At 43.3% G+C, this 17,313-nt stretch overlaps 1 long non-coding RNA gene across 1 annotated transcript; it reads right to left on the minus strand.

The window, feature by feature from the left end:
• Positions 1-1,330: 1,330 nt before the first annotated feature.
• LOC146174117 (uncharacterized) lies at positions 1,331-12,873 on the minus strand. Its single transcript, XR_014701835.1, has 2 exons — positions 12,769-12,873; positions 1,331-1,553 (listed from the first exon to the last, which is right to left on the minus strand). It is a non-coding gene; the product is annotated as an uncharacterized LOC146174117 (long non-coding RNA).
• Between the last annotated feature and the right edge of the window lie 4,440 nt (positions 12,874-17,313).

The following is a 17,313-nucleotide window of genomic DNA, read 5'->3' on the forward strand; positions in this document are numbered from 1 at the left end:
AGGAACCTGGGCTACCAAAACCCAGAATCGCGAGAGATGATCACCGTCATCCCCCCAAAAAACACATGCACCCCAGTAACAACGTGGAACACAGGAGAACAGAGCCCAAAGACTTCAAAGCTCCCTCCTTCAAAAAGAAGGGTAATGTAGACCGATGTTGCAGAGAACACAGAAGGGCGCTACGCCGCACTAGTAGCCAGCGACAAAGGCGAGCTAGTCTCCAGCTGTAGCGTAAACTACTCTTCCCCATAGGAGGCAGAGATTGTGGCGGTTTCCCTGAAAATTACATGTACATGAAAAAGAATAATCTCCACCTATTCTAAAATTACATTCAAAGCCTGTGACAACGGTAAGGTATACAAAAATGCCGGACCAATTCTGCAAAAAGGCAAGGAGAACGTATCCAACGAACTAATTAAAATAATATGGGTACCCGACCACAGTGGACGCAATGCGAATGAGATCGCCAACGAGATGTCCCGAGGACACACACACCAGGCCCCAGCGCGAACGGACTACTCCCTGTTCCAAAAACTCGGCTTAACCACATACAGAGAGATTCTGAAAAACTACAGGCTAGGCAGGAGAACCCTCCATCCACCCCATGGATGTCTCATAAAGAAGGAAGAAGTAATCTGGCGAAAACTGCAGACGGGCAACTTCCCAAATTCGTATATCCTACAGAAATAGCATACTGAGGTGCACTCTTCGAAATGCAAACGCTGTGTAGGCGTTGTAACCCTAAATCACATGCTCTAGGCTTGCACAGTGCTAAACACGATGCATGGTAGTAAAAAGTGATGGAAATCTTCCCTTCTCAGCCAGGAAGAACAAGCCCAAAAATAGGTCATCTGTCAAGCCCAGGCCGCCGTCAGAAGCCAACTGATTCCGGCCGACATCTAGGGCGGGAAGAGATAGAGGGTGAAAGGGTGAGCTTCGCCTCGCTCGATCATCCATAGTCTCTGGTGGGCCATATAGAATGCTTTCTCTCTTTCCTATATACCATTAAATCTATCACATCATTAAACGTCCCATGGAGCACATATTATTAAACTGAAAAATTCCTTTTACATTATTGTTTGGCCCTCTTTGCTCCAACATGCGCTTGCTCATTTAAAATCAAACCATCATCATGCATCACTGCAAACCTAAATTCTCCTATAGAAAATTTCTGTGGCAACATTTTATTTTATTTTCAGTGTGTCCGCGGGAATGTAGTTGCGGGTTTTATTTTCGATTTGCTGTTCTTAGGCTGACTACTCATTAATGTGTGTATCGAAAGAGTAGAGCGCACCTATAACGGGCGCATAATTTTTGCACGGTGGATAACTGCACTACTCGAAGGATTTATTTGATGAGAACACTTGCAGAGGAGTCTTGATTCCCAAATTCGATATATTATTGGCCCCATTGTACAATTTTAGGAAGTCGTGCCCCGCAAAAAGAGTCATAGATTTCCTGAACATCTCTGGGGCAATTCTCTGCAAAAACCCGATTGCATTCACCAGGAATTGGTAGATCCACGTTTCTGCTTGTCTGGAGTAACCGGCAACCTAAGAAGGAAAAAAACAAAATCATATATTGGTCGACATTTCTACAAGGAATGCACACATTCAGTTATTTGAGTTATGTTCAACTTATACTCAAATATTTTATCAACCTGTAGCCTCAAGCACGCTGCTAAAATGTACGTACTGTGCGGCTTTTTTTTTACATCTACAGCTTGCATCGCATTTATCGTAATACTATTCATTACTACGTGTAATATAGGCACGTAGTAATGAAAAGATTTTATTCAACGTCAACTACAATAAGTTCATGGGCGTCGTTATTTTCATCGGACACCATACCAACAAGCAAACAGGCTTCGGGACATCAAACCCCACTAACCACAAACCACCGTAACAAGATATCATTGCAAAACATGTCCTGACCCAAACCCTATTTATAAGGCATACTGATTGCGTGAAGTTCACTGTTCTAATCTAATGGCCGGAAGCGCCTGTGTTCACAAGAGCTCGCCAATAGGTAGCAGTGAACTTAGCATGCACTGAACCAGCATTGTTTCCACTTCTCATTACCTAAATACTGCTCGAATGAATAATAATACCAGAAAAATTCTAAGCAGGTTGATTTTATTTCTACAATCATTGGTGATTAGAAACCCAATTTATCACAGATAGTATTGTTTGTCCTTGATTAATAAATATGTTCTTGTTATCGCCCTGAACATCAACTTCGCTATGCTAAATCAGGGCAAATATTGTTATTCTGCACTGATTTTTTTCTTGCTCTCTTTGCCTATTACCCACAAACATCTGGTTCACGGCAACGGATGATTCAATCAGTATCAACCGATGAAGTCAAGTGTTATTACCTAATGCAGACTGATCAATATCATGCTTCATTGGAAATGTAAATCTGGACTGAGAATGTGATGATGTGGCTTTTGTGGACATATGAAAGGACAATGACAAAAGTAGTTCAGAATGCTTCTTAGAGAAAAGGACTGCATTGTTCAGCACTTCTATATCTCTGTCTACAGACTCTGGTTCGGCAACTTTCCACTAGATCTCCAGAGCGTTTTTGCACTGGTGCGTTCATATTATTTTGAGCTTTGTTATGTATGCCTCCTATGGGTGGATTTGAATAACAGCTTTGGAGATAGTGCCGAATGATTAGTTTGCAGTAATCGCATGCCTCACTCAAAAGCTATGTTGATAGCCTTCCCTTCGAAAAATGGAGCACATGCACTGCTCAACCGGAAGCAGATTACAAATATGCCGTCCATTGAAAAAAAGGTTCTAGCTGTCTCATTCGGACGAGTTGGAAAGGTCGATTGGAAGAAAACATGCTGCACACGGAAGATGGACTGTTAGTATCAAGTTGTATCTCAAAGCTCAGTTTGTCCCGCAGCGGCACTGGCGCGTTCACAGACTAAATCATTTGCTGCCAACCAAAGCACTGTTCACTAAACTGCTGGGAGTGGCTATGTAACAGAGAACAAGAAGTTCTGCGTATTTCAGTGTGCTTTCGAACAGTCAGGGTATCAAGTACGACAAGGCGGACTGTTCTGATGTGAGCATAACCCAATACACATTACATCTGTGAGCATTATCTCTTTCAGGATATCCCGTGATATTGGCTCACAGAATACTGGGACCTGTTTCTGTTTTGTTCGGTTTGGTTGTTTCCTGTACTAAGCGCAGTATATTTTGCATCTAGCCGTTTTTAACATGTTTAGAAAATTTGACATTCATGCTTATTAAGCGTTGTACAATTTCAGCACCTCTGTTATTAGGTGCAGCAGAACAACAAAAAACGCAATATTTCTCCAATCGTGGAAATGTGTATGCAGATATTTTCGTATCTTGCTTGCGGTGCGCCATCTCGATGTTGAGATTAGTAATGTCAGAAGGGCTCAAACTCAACGCGTGATGTTGCCTGAAACTTCCTCACCTGCAGTAGCAGGATGACTGGGCATTTCTTAATCTGCAGTGCAAATGTGTCAACTCATCAAGAGAAATGATATAATTTCTAAGGTATATATAAAGCTACAAAGTCTAAAAAACCCTGATAGAGCGCTGCTGAAACCTGAGCATCACCTAAGGGGTCTCAGGGTATCCTCCACATCTCCCCTCCAATGCTTAGGAAGCTAGTTACGGATATTTTGATATTTCTGCTATTTTAAAACTAAATCATTCAGTACCATACTGCGTTATCATCCTGAAATCGACAAGAGAACGTTTAATTACACTTATCTGCCTGTGGAATAAAAGAGAAGTGCGTATAAACTCGAATTGTATGTTTTGGTGAGAGAGAAGACGATTGAACATGTGTTGAAGAATAAGCAGTATGATGATAAAAAGAAGCATGAAACATGCGATACAAAGTCAACGGACCGCTGTATTACTTTGTATTATCGATGATTCTTGAGGCATTAGAGTTCAGCTAGTGCAGTGGTTGGGGGCAAGGTGCTCGAAGTTCATAAGAACCGTGGGTCCACTTGAAAGACTGCCTAGTGAGCGGCCCTGCAACTGATTTTATTTTTATAGCCTCTGTAAACAGTGACTCTTACCATAAGTAGTTTAGTAAGTTTAAGCGTTGTTTATCTTAAGAAAGTTCAGATAGGTGATTAAGCGACCACCTGCCAAAATTTGCTTGGCGTGAACACAGTTAAAAAAAAACTGCTTTTCTGGCTAAATTGCGAACCGAAGTCTGAAAGAAATGAAATTCCTCATTTGAAAGAGGTTACATTGTGTCATTTGTCACACTGTAGCATTTGTTAGACAGAAACACAGACTAAACATGCGTAGGTATTTTGACAGATACTGCAGTGTCTCAACGTGATCAAGAACACGCGCAAACCTCAACGTCATCTACACCTACTGCATATGTAATTTTTACACCTAGCACATGCATTACTTGCCCGCTTCGGAGTTTCCCACAGATAAAAATATAGAAAAAGCACTCAGAAACTCTCGAACTCTAATTTTACATCCCTTAATGAAGTGTAGCAAGCCGCAATGTCAATTGGCAAGTCAGTGTTACTGAGGTTTCCATCGCGCAACCCACACAACTGGGTGACGCTTGGTGTAATGCATTGAGCGGGCTAGTGCGGCTGGTGTAACTTAGTATTTTACATCGCTGACACGGCGGACGAAAAGGTATTGAGCGTTGTGGTGGCGCAGTAATTTTTCCGACAGCCTATCGCAACGAACGTGCATCAAGGATCGCATACTGTAGTATGGGGATTAGGTAAAGGAGGGCGCCTGAGGTTTTAGCGGTTGGCGTCGATCTCCTTCCTGCTGAGAGTGAATTCATTGTCTAGTTCCCTGCCGCTTTTCTTTCGCGCGATGCAAATGTGTCAAGTCCTGCTCAAGTTTAATTTTACTCTTAGTATAAGCGGTTAGCATAGCGTCTTGCCAAGAGATACACTAGCGACCTAAGGTTACTTCAAATGGGGTAGGCTGGATCGACTCTTCTGGCACTCTGTTATAAGCAAATGCTCGGTAGGGAAGCATCTGTTCCTGGCTTTGCTCTTCACATCAATACACATGGAAGCATGTAGGCCAAAGACCTGATGGGTTGTTCTACCAAGCTATTTGTAAACGTGGTAGGCTTGTGTACATCTTTGACTGGAGTGCACAAGCTTCAACACTACATGAGTGAACCGTTCCTTGAAAGCAGCTCTTTTGTCGCTAATTACATAAGCGGATATTATAAGCAAAAAATTCAGCGTCCTCAGCAGCAGTATTGTCTGTAACTCAGGTGATCTCAGCATACCTTGTTAAATATTCTGTCATGACCATAATCGAAGAATGCAAAGTAGAATCTTTGAAAAGGGCTTAGGAGATAGATGCTAACTTGCTAGAAAGGGGTCTTCTTGGCTCTAAATGCAGATTCACATGGCGAACCGGCAGTCCGATGACCGTTATACGTGTTCATTCGTCACTGAAAACTGGCTTCTGGTCCAACGCCATCAAGTCGTCTCGCAGACAAAGAAAAGAAGCTTCTGTCCGCATGCATGTCATGATTATTGACTGCCTCCCTGAGCTTCCCTTCTGGATAGCCCTATCCCGCACAATAGAGCCTGCTCCGTGTCACAAGCAATTTGCAGCACAGCGAAGGGCAGCAGGGAAATATAATATACAATTGTGCTCTTACGCGCGTCTCGCGCCCCTAATTGTTGGGGGCGAGAGTGGCAGCACAATTACATATTGCAATGCGTATGTGCACAATTATAAGGCGCTTAATCCTGAATAGAACAGGGCAATTGGTAGGACCGAGCCGACAGCGCGCCTAACATAATAGTGGAGTGTGAATACGTAATAAGCGGACCGCGGACCGAAGGTATGCTGTGTGAATCGGCATTAAGAGACGCAGAAGATCAGCTGCGTCAAAGGACCAGACATCTGCCGCTAGCATTCTCGGCAGGATTTCAAGTTGCAATTTTATTCACATCATAACAGATTCCAGGTTACATCATTACAGATTACACATCTCAGATTACACCATTAGAGATTACACCACACACAGATCACACAGAAATCACAGACTACAGCATCACAGGTGGATAGGTCTGGGTATAAAAGTGATCGCAGATCACTTGAGGAGCTGATCGTAGAAATGTGTTAATCATAAAAATCTGGTCCAATAATCCGTCAGCCATCTCTTTGCCAACCTTCAAATCACCCAAACCACCGCCGGTCGGTTCCTGAAGAACAACGCTAAAGATTTTTGAGATGGTGCAAAATGCACGCCTTCGTGTTGCTGTCAACGGTGTACTTGTAGTCGACTTCCCGTCCCAAAATGAATGACTGGACGTCACAGCTAAACACACGCGAACACCAGCAAAAAACCTTCCTCGTAATCAATGGGTGATGCCAACTCACAGCTGGGATGCTGAAGCTGCACCATACTGGCGCGCTAATTGCACAAGGTGATCTTCCCTGATGTCTTAAGGAGCCGGGCACATGGACTGTGATAAACAGCCCCCATGTTTGTGCTAACCTGACAGACCGGTAGAACATCAACGCCTCAGCCTTTTGCACCAATAACTTACACCTTGCAAACCGACGCAAAGGGCCCGTTATACTACCAAGCCATCGTAACGATGTGTGATCGCTTACAACACGCAATTGTCGTTTTGAGATGTGTCACTTGAGATTACTTAGCGCCGATATTACGGTAATATTCCTTTCGTCACCGAATAGTTTCTGTACAATCGAGAAAGCGTGTGGCTCACGTGGATGAAGACTTGCCTTTTGTCGACCTGGCACTGCGTGAGCCTCACTCAGAGGTCGATATTCAAGGCACCAGCTTGGACATCAGTTTCTGTATTCTCATCAAAATGGGCTGTTATTTTTTGATGTTGAAGCTGGCGGCAGATCTTCCGGCTTCTTCTGCGGTACTACCTTACAAAATAGTGTTGTCATTTTCTGTCGAGGCTGATAAATGATCTGTTCTGTGAGAGATCTTGAACGAAGCCTCGGTGTAATGAACTGCTTCCCGGAAAGCATCGAAGAGCTTTAACATTGGTTAGTCGTGAGAAAATAGAGGAGGCGACGGTTGTAGTTGTATCGGCCAGGAGAACACCTTGCGCGCTAGACATTTCCTAAAAACGGAGCACATCAAATGCGAAACATTCCTCTGGCGTCATGGTTAGCTTCGCAGATTTAACAGGTTCAAAGACAATAAGCTACATCCCAAGTGTTGGATGAAGCTAGACGAGAGTATGGCCGCGTCAGCCAGGTAGACAAGAAGACACATAATTGAGACAAGATTAAATGGCGTCCATGATTCATTGAAATGCGGCTGAAGTGGTGCAAAGCTTAAACCGGAGCGCCTGAAATTTGTAAACCTATGATGTGTCAAAATACCGCTTTCTCGCGGTCTCGCTCCATCCACCTCTATCTGCTAATAAGAGCCTTGCGCTAAAGTATTGAATAGGATGGCGCAGTCACCTGGCAGCCAATAAAACCATGACTGGGTAGTACAACTTTGGCTGTACTAATGCTTTAAAGCATATATCGCTAGATATTTACGTTGACTCCCGCTTCTTTCTGCCCCTTGGTAAGCGTGAAAGCACTCGCCTTGGATCATGCACATCATTGTGAACCGGCAGCAGCATACGAAAAAAAAAGCGCTGAGGCTGCCTTTAGAAGAAATGTTCAAAGCAAGCGGCATCAGTCCTGCCGACTGCGCCTCCCTCTCGAAACATCGTCCCAGCCTTTATATTTCCGCTTGCGTCCTAGTGTCCCACGGATAAGTTTACAATTTCTTTGTTTGGCTACACTGCTCTCTTTCATAGCAGCACAAAACGGGACTGCTGTGTCATTGGTAAAGGCGATCATGCATGCATTCTCTGGTTCCAGAGATATGCCTTTCATCCTACGCTGGCCGCTTCGCCAGTTCAAGCTGAAATGTATATAGTACAGCCGGCTATATGCGTGTATTAATTTATGATCGCGAGCGAAACCGTCCGTTATGCTATTCTTCGCATGTGCACAAGTATAAAAACTGCACGTACGTCAAGCAGTGAAAGGCGAGGACGGGAAACTAGAACTCACTTAAAGCGTTTGCCATCTCAATGAAAAGAACCATTTACTTTCAAGAGAAAAGAGCAATAGAAGGCATTGGGCGCAGATTTATAATTACTAAGTAGCGGACACTGGGATTTGGATCACTGCGGAACACGCATTCCTGAGCTGACTCGAGCTTATAATATGCGATGTCCCCAGTGCACCCACAGGCAGCAGCTCTGGCTCTAGAGCTGCAAGCACATAAGTTAAAGGCGATTGGCAATTGATTAGTTGGATTCACTGATATCTGTATTTAACAATTAACACCGAAACTTCTGCCTGTCAAAATTCGAACGTTACTGCGGTCCCAGTTTCAGCTTTCTCTTCCGCTTTCGAGTACGTGAATTTTATATTCGCAAGCATTATGAGCGAGACCGATGAGCTAAACGCGGTGAGAAAACGGTGTAGCGAATACAAATGTGCCATGCGCTGGGCTGCCTACTCCTACGCAATCAAATATATTCCCTTCTAATCCATTATAATCCAATCAAAGCCATCCAATCCAATCTTCTCTTATGATGAGTACATGATCACTCGAAATGCGCCGCTGAAATGCACTACTATCATCTTGACGCTAGAGAAGGACATTTAAGATGAGCTGTTTTGTCTAGCTAGGGTGCTCTTACATTAAAAGCGAGACTTCTTTTCATTGGTTCTTGGTCGCCAAATGACGCACTAGGCACGCGGCATCAGCCTACGGCAGCGGTAGATAGGAAATGGCTCTGTACCTCCCGCCACCCGAACCTTCTTGTTCGTGGCCAATGTAGCTTTTTCTACAAAAGCGAAAACCAGCGTAGGATGAAGTTGAATGTTCAGGGAGAAGTATGTATTGAACGCAGTTCCCAGTGGCCCTTGTACTGCCCGGGTAAGGTACCTATCGGAAACGCTGTTTTTGCTTCAGGAGATTCATTTATGTTACTTTTCCCTGTTTTGGTTGTGTGTGATCACGTGCTTAAGCTTACTGGTATGAAAATGTTTCAAGGAGTTTCACAAATTCGCCCGCCACCCGACTGGCTATATTGACTGGCAGCGAGGCGTGACTGCTGCCCTAATTTCTGCTCGTCGTATAATGCCTGCTATCGAGTTCTTTATTGGCTTTTACATCGTGACAACAGTGAAAGCATTTTCAGCGCCTTAAATGGTTTGTAAGTTGCACATAACAAAACTAAATTGATGATTTTCTACCGACTGCAGGCATTCGGATACAGACGCAGGGGATTTGTACTACCAACATGACACAGTGCACGTTTTAGCAAGAGTTTCAAGGCGCCTACTCGGCAGCGCAAGTTCGCCACACCTGCCTTTAATATCTAAAGAAGAGCAGAACATTGCGTTAATACTGAGAAGCGAGTATACATCCTTTTCGTTTAGTTATTCAGTTCCTTGCAGTTAGCAGAGAAACACAATGTGTTGTCTTTATCTTTCACTAGGATCCTCGATCTTGTTGACGGCTGATAACACTGTCTGCAATTATTTAGTCGACTTGCTTTCTAACGGCCTGACCTTCGGTAGTCAAATCAAAATGCGGTATGGACGCTGGGAAACGGATGGTGTGGCCGCATTGGTGATAGAGCGAGGTTATACTACAGTAGTGTGTCCGAGCTTTGAACCTGTTTGCAAGGAAATCTTTTAATTCAAACATCAGGAACGGCAACAGTTTCTTCTGATAAGATGAAAAGTGACTATTGCCTTAACTTAATTTAACCTTCTAAAGGTTCCTCATGCTCCGTCATCATCATGTAGACATGTCTCCATGGGGCACAAATTCTACTACCCGTCCCCATTTTGGAAGAGGGCGACAACTTTCATTGGCAAGGTGCTGAAGCTCATTGATAGAATTCGTCAGGAAAGCACTAGCGCAACTGTCGCTTTTTTATCGTAATTTTTTGGCTTATGTAACTTGCATCATCGACAAAACAGCGGGCCTAGGAGTACTTTGATCTAGAGTATACTGACGGGTGCCTTGCGGGAGCGTCATCTCCATGGTGGTCACCTCGGTCAGAAATCTCGCTACAATAAGGGTCACGATGCGTTCAACGCCCGACATCAGCTGATGCTATAACCCGGCACGAGGTGGCGAATCTTCTCCACCATGGAGGGGTCAGAGCATATAAGACATGTATAACCTGCTCCATGTCGTTTTGTACATGAGGACGCTTTAGTTCATTCACTAGTTACAGAAGTTCAAACTGCTTCAGTAATGTGGTCCCTGCTGCGAAAGACATGCGTTAACGGGAAACACATGATAAAAAGTCTATATTTATAAAAAAATGGCGAATTTGTTTTTACTTGTATTATCTTTAACCCTTAGTTTTTAATCTGCACCATCCTCAGCCTCAAATATAGAGGAAAAGTGATGATAATCTGCGATGTGAACATCAGAGATGATTGACCAATGGGCAGAACTGAGCTGCTTTTATATTGGCTGTGAGTTCCAATCATGGTGTATACCAAATTATTTCGGGTGTATGACGATAGAAATGACCGTTGGCTGTTTGTGTGCATTCCAGAAGTTTTCAAAGCGCCTTAAACACAAGTTATTCTCTGTCCCCAAAAGCTGCACCACCAATCTAGAAGCTACCCGCCGTTGGCACATAGCTCCCTTGGCACGGGTTGTCTGGCGACAGCGCTCTGGCTCAATACAATGCACACATGCTTAGAACAAAGTTTGCAGAAGCTAGGTATCGTTCTTTCTTCAGATTTTATTTTATTCGGTAGTGCTCGTCTCAATGATCTCTCGTAAAGAAAATCCTAAGCCAAGTCACCTCTTCGCTACCAGGCGAAGAACACCTGTACCAAGGGCACTTCTCGGAAGCAACGCGAGGGACGTTCGCAAGCTGCAGGAGCATTCTTAGAAAACTTGCTACGCTGTAGCCCATTGGCTTTAATTTTCCACGTTTTTCCATTAAAAAGGACGGGATTAATTCACTAAAAAATGATTCGTTAATGTGAACAAACCTTCATTTTGTCTTCTTATTTTCAATCTTGTACAGCACATTATATCTTTTTTCAATTTTGTATCAGTATATATTTTCATGGACATTCTCTAATATTCAAAATACAGCAACTGCATTTTTAGTGGAATTACTTATTCTGATTCACATATGATTTATAAAACATGGTAGTTCCACCAATTAAAAGCCGATGAAAGATTAACTCTTTTTAAAATCACCCCGCCGGGGTAGCGCAGCGGTTACGGCGCTCGACTACTGTACCCAAAAAAAAGCGGCATCAAATCCCGACCTCGGCGGCTGCGTTTCGATGGAGGCGAAACGGAGTGGATTCCGTGTGCTATGCGATGTCAGTGCGCGTTAAAGAACCCCAGGTGGTCGAAATTTCCGGAGTCCTCCACTACGGCGTCTCTCATAGCCTGAGCCACTTTGGGACGTTAAACCCCACAAACCAAACCAAACCTTTTTGAAATCCAGTATACTATAGATAAATCTTTTTATTTTCATTGTGCACACTGCATCGCATTGAAGGAAACGACTGATTTTTCACAGATTTGTGAAACATCGGTTTGAAATAAGCGCAAATAACAACCTTATGTTTGCAATGTATGATTACAAAAATGAAACCAAACTGAATAGGCAGGAATTAGCACCAGATTTGAAAAACGCCTCAATGACCAAATGCGACGTTTCCTGTCGCCCGGCTTTAATAATAACAAGGCTTCGTTCTAGAGCACCTCCCAATAATCTATTAAAATACCTGTAGCATAATAACTGAGTAAAACAGAATAAGAAGAAGATACAGAGCCTTGAAAATGACAAGCTGAATTCAGCATTTCGTATTTTAATAGTAAAATTGCCTGTTTATTGAAGGCACTAGACCATCTTTCCTGCAGGCTTAGGCTAAAGGGCGGCTAGAAGCAGAATTTTCTCATTTTCATTACAGACACATTCTCTCCCACATAAATGCTTTGAGTGCGCAGTGTTTCAGTGCAAAGTAAATGTTGAGTTTCTTCCTTTTTTCTTTTTTTAATGTTTATACTGTAAGAGCACTGTACGCGACACTCAGAGGTGGTGAATTCGACTCCCACCATCGGCGCGTTGTTTCACCTTTCGCTTTGTGTTTTATGTTCTTTATCCCTATAATTACTATAAGCCTGAATGAATCCTGTCAATGCCAACAGTATAAATATTTTTAAAAAAGAAACCTAATTATTCGCTTGCACTAGTAGACTGTTCACTCCTTTAAATTATATATATATATATATATATATATATATATATATATATATATATATATATATATATATATATATATATATATACTATAGCAGTCTTGAAGAAGATGAAGATAATATCACAAGTGAAGGAGAAAGACGTTGGAAAACGACTCTCGTGCCGGGCGCAGCCGTTGACCAGCTGAGCTCTCTGCCCTCTAGACCTGTTGTAAAGCGCTCCGACGTCAAACCCCCGTCGTCATAAATTGGTGGTCAGCTGCTGGGTGCGACTACCCTCACGACACATCCTCAACTGCTGGAGCTTTATCGGAACGCTGAACAACAGGTCGAGAGGGCAGAGAGCTCAGCTGGTCGACGGCTGCGTTTTCTAAAATCTTACTCATTGACTTGTGCTATTAGCTGCATCTTTTTCAGGACAGCTACAATATATATATATATATATATATATAACCTAAATATTCATCGCTCTAAATTACTTTTCTGGTGGTCGCTTACCTCTTTCCCTACTTCTGCGAGAGGTAACTAAAATGAAGCAGCCATTTTGTTTGTCAGCATACATCAACTTGAAAAACCAACTTGACCTCCTGAAAAATGCAAATTTGCTCCCTAGAAATTATTATTGTTAGAATTATTCCATTTTAATTCATTCACCACTAGACTGCAGGAATATATTATGCTAGAATTTAAACGTCCCATCTGTGAAATTTCTCGACAAAAAGGTAATCGTGAACACTTACCTGAAAGAAGTCTTATATAGACCAGAGAAAATACTTAGATGCTTGCCTCTAGTGTGAAGGCTGGTGAAGAGAGCTCATTGAAGCAAGGAGACGCTATCTTCAGTGAAATAAAATCTTGCGTGTTTTCTCACGTGCTGCTCTGTATGGTATCCATATTGAAAAATAACAGTCTAATGTTCTATGTCTAGATTGCTCCATTACAAGAAGCTGTGCGTGCTCGGTGACAGCGTTCTTGAAATTGGTAGCAGTAGTCGTTGGAAGGTTCCTCCTAAGACGACGCCATGACGCCATTATGTCACGAGATATTGTATTAGCATCACGTTTGGTGGTTAGCGAGTGCGATATCCAAAACTAATGTGGCCATATAGCACGAGCGCCGGGTTATTCTAGTAGACACAGAAAAAATGTTTACGGTAAATGTCTGTTACGCCTCAGCCTGTAGGCCATTATTTCACCACGTACTTCCATGAAAATATAGCTGTCAGTCACTCTGGCTTAGCCACGCCGAGCACGTGAGAAACGCATCTTAGTTCGAATTTTCTAGCATCGTGGCATAGCTGTTGCCATGCAGGCCTCGCCACCGTTTACCTGTAAAGCTGTCAGTGAAGAACTTTAGTGGTATATAGTGACTGATAATAGTTATAGTGGTAGTTACTTAAAGCGACAGTGATTATGCTATATAGAAATGACTGCCTATTAAATCATCCCATAGTGACGTCATTAGACAGGAAGTGACGCAATTTCTGTAATATAGGAAGCTTCGATTCTTTGGTTTGATGCTCCAAGCGACAGGGGCTATGAGAGATGCCATAGTGGAGGATTTCGGAAATTTACACAGCCTGGGGTTTTTACTTTACAGTGATACCGTAAGCTGGTAGTCATAGTTAGAGAGTACTCGAAAAAAAGCGCTCTATTCTATTTTACTTATTAAGGCCCTTTCAAGGTCTAGATATGCGGTTACTAGTAACCATATTCAACTACCACTTCAAGTGATTCGCTATATATTGTAAACTGCTGTAACTTCAGTAAATGTTTGAATACTGCCTTTGTCTTTTGCTTATATATGTTAGGCCTACCTTTCTGCATTTCATCTCTGGGTGATAAATCGTTCTTTGCAATTCATTCTCCGAGTTGCTTAGCAATTGAGCGACATCCGCGAATTGCAGGTTACACAGGTGTCATCCAACATTTATCACTAACTGCTCCAATTCAATCTTTCAGAAGGATGCCTCTAAACAATCTCTCAAAAGTACTGTTGAGGTCTTGTCTCCTTTCCTAACAACCTTCCTTATAGGAATTATAGTATTCTTTATGCAGTGCCAGGGGTCCTTTCCTAACAACCTTCCTTATAGGAATTATAGTATTCTTTATGCAGTGCTAGGGGTACTGTTCAGCCACTACCGATGTCTTAGCAGCACTTTCACAAATGGCTTATCTAGGCACCGATTTTTAAATGCCTGCATAATTTCCAAGATTTCAACTAATTCAAATACTTTTTCGTTATCGATGAATGCTGTATACAGGGGCATGTGATGTTTTTAGCATTTTCTACCTCCTACGAATTGCAGCGGTGGAGTAGCGGTAGGACATCCACCTCGGGTGCAAGAGGACCGTGGTTCGAATCTCGGTGTGCGCAATTCTCCACCGGAATAAAAATTAGATTGGTTTTAGCTTATAGTTAAACCAGGTAGGTTGCGTAAGTAAAGCCGCCGTAGCTTCTTTTTCTGTTCCTTCCTTTTCTTCTCCTCCTTCTACTTCTTTTGCGGCGCGGCGTGGCTACTGACCGGGTTTACCTGACGGCTTTAAGATCTTGTTCCTACAGCTGACGGTTTGTTTCTATGACAAAAACGCGCCATCTGCGTGGCGGCATGGCTACCGGCCGGATTTACTCAACGGCATGATGAGGGGCCCCATCTGCGGTCGCTCTTGTTGCTATGGCGACGACACGCCATCTGCGGCGCGGCGTGGCTACCAGCCGGGTTTACGAGACAGGCTGAAACCTCGAGTAGTATTGCTTACGCAATAAAAAACCGCGTCCCGGTAGAATTGCACAACACATGTTTGGCGTGTGACATGCTGCCGGCGAACACCTCCGGCAACGCACTCCCTCAACAGAACAGGAGTTGGCTACCCTGCTACAGTAATTAGCCGCAACCTCTCATTATTAGTCCTAAAAAACCCTTGCCCTCTATAACCAGCGGCTGTGGAGCAAATAACCACGGCGGCGGTCTGACTTGTGACTTAGCATTGGGTGCTAAGATTTTATGGCTCCGAGGACAGGCCGCCCTTGAAAAACTGCCTCTGGCAACGTTTATAACTAGAACCCTAGCTAGTGAGGCTAGTTTAGCAGTGCTGAAAGAGGCACTCAATGGTATACGATGGGATATCATAGGGCTTAGTGAGGTGAGGAGGCCAAATGAGGCATTTACTATGCTGAAGGGTGGGCATGTACATTGTTATAGAGGTTTACCGGTAAGGGAAAAATAGAAGCATTCAGGCTCTCGCAGCAGAATAGACGCTCAGTGCTATCCGAGAAAGCCGACCTTAACCTAGAAGCAATGAATAATTTCAGATATATCATTACTGAGTGCGCGGAAGAAGCACGTAGTAGAATTGTTAGAGACAATACCGGTAAACCGTCGAAGGAGACGAAAGATTTCATTAACAAGTGGAAATGTATGAAAGGCTCCAACCGAGCAAACCGGATTGAACTGGCAGAGATATCAATGCAAATCAGTAGGCGCAAATCAGTAAGGAAGTGTATAATGGGGAAAATTGAGCAGGCTTTAAAGAAATGTAGTTTGAAAGCGGAGAAGAGGAAATTAGGCATAGTCAAAAATCTGTGCATTTTGCTAACATTTTATTGCAATTATGCATGGTGGCTCTAGGCTTGGGATGCTTCCCTTCGGTAATGCATGTTCTACGCTCTGCTAAATACTTGATCTCCAGGTGTTTTCCACACAGACGTCACTCCCTTGAAGGTACCCAAGGTGTACGCGAGAATACGGAATTATCAAAGATGTTATCATATAGTGCATAGTGTAGAAAAATTGCCACATACAGTTTTTTTTAAGTTGCAGCATATCTGTTGTTATAACAAACATGAATAAACATATAATGATATAGCGCAAATTTTCATGGTTCTTGTAAACTTCGTTCGTAATGGAGTGCGGAACGGGCGCTGTCTTTCTGCTGGCATCATCTATAGCTGCAAGAACTTTAGACATGGGGAACGGGCTCGTGATTCCCTGGGTGTGTGCAGTAGATGGCAGCTTATCAAGTAAAAGTAATTGCTGGGCTAGTCGGTGCATTACTCTTAAAAGAAAATATTTACAGCACTAACAAATAGACACTCTCATATAGACACACAGAACAGATTCTGTCCTGTGTGTCTATTTTTGAGTGTCTTTTTGATATTGCTGTGAATCTTTCCTTTTAAGGGCAGCTTATCGACATGCGGTGGTATGCCCACCAAGCAAGTTCTTCTAACTGGCGCAGGCAACACATCACACTTGGTGAAAACGTTGCGCGCTGCTTTTCTTGCGAAATAATTCGGAGACAATTTTGCTGCAAACCGTGATGTGACCGCTGCATATGAACGAGGATAACCGTGCTCATGGCAGGAAAAGTTCGATGAGTGTGTGGAGACCGCTCGCACCGCAGATGGCATGGCCATCGTGAGAGATCACGCTTATACCTTCCAGCCTTAGCAGATTTTTAATTCAGTATGGAGCATGCGTAAGCAGAAATTATGTCTCTTTCTAGTTGCAGTCAGTTCCGCTTGTTGACGAACAGCCCACAAATTAAGCAGAGGGGCATCCGGCGCTGATCGATCAAACTGAGCCCAGGTGATGCTTGTAGCCTCTTTATTGCGCGTATTATATGATTTAGAAGCAATGTTGACGACTCCACACTGACTTTGAAGAATTACGCGGATATTGTTTCATTGAACCATTTACCACTTGCTGCGTAATCATCGGGCCTGTGATAAATAGTATCCGATGAAGAAATGATGATGGTAACTCTCTCAGGAGTACGACTCCAAGTGCCATGAGGGAGTTCCGGGTCCTGACCACCAAGTACGATGTGGAGCGTACTTTCCGCTTCGAGTATGAAGCGCAGCCCTCGTTGGTGCAACGGTATTTTTCAGGACAAGAAAAAAACGTATCAGTAATGGCGTCCCGCACTAGCCTGCCGCGAGGACTTAACGTGGAGTACTCCCAGTCCGGGTCAGGTGCAATGAGGTTACAACAATTAGAACTGAACATCCCGGGCATTGTCGAACATTCAGTAGCTATCACAG

Source organism: Amblyomma maculatum, chromosome 11 (genome assembly GCF_055883805.1).
Source record: "Amblyomma maculatum isolate TAMU_Amacu chromosome 11, ASM5588380v1, whole genome shotgun sequence".
NCBI lineage: Eukaryota > Metazoa > Arthropoda > Arachnida > Ixodida > Ixodidae > Amblyomma > Amblyomma maculatum.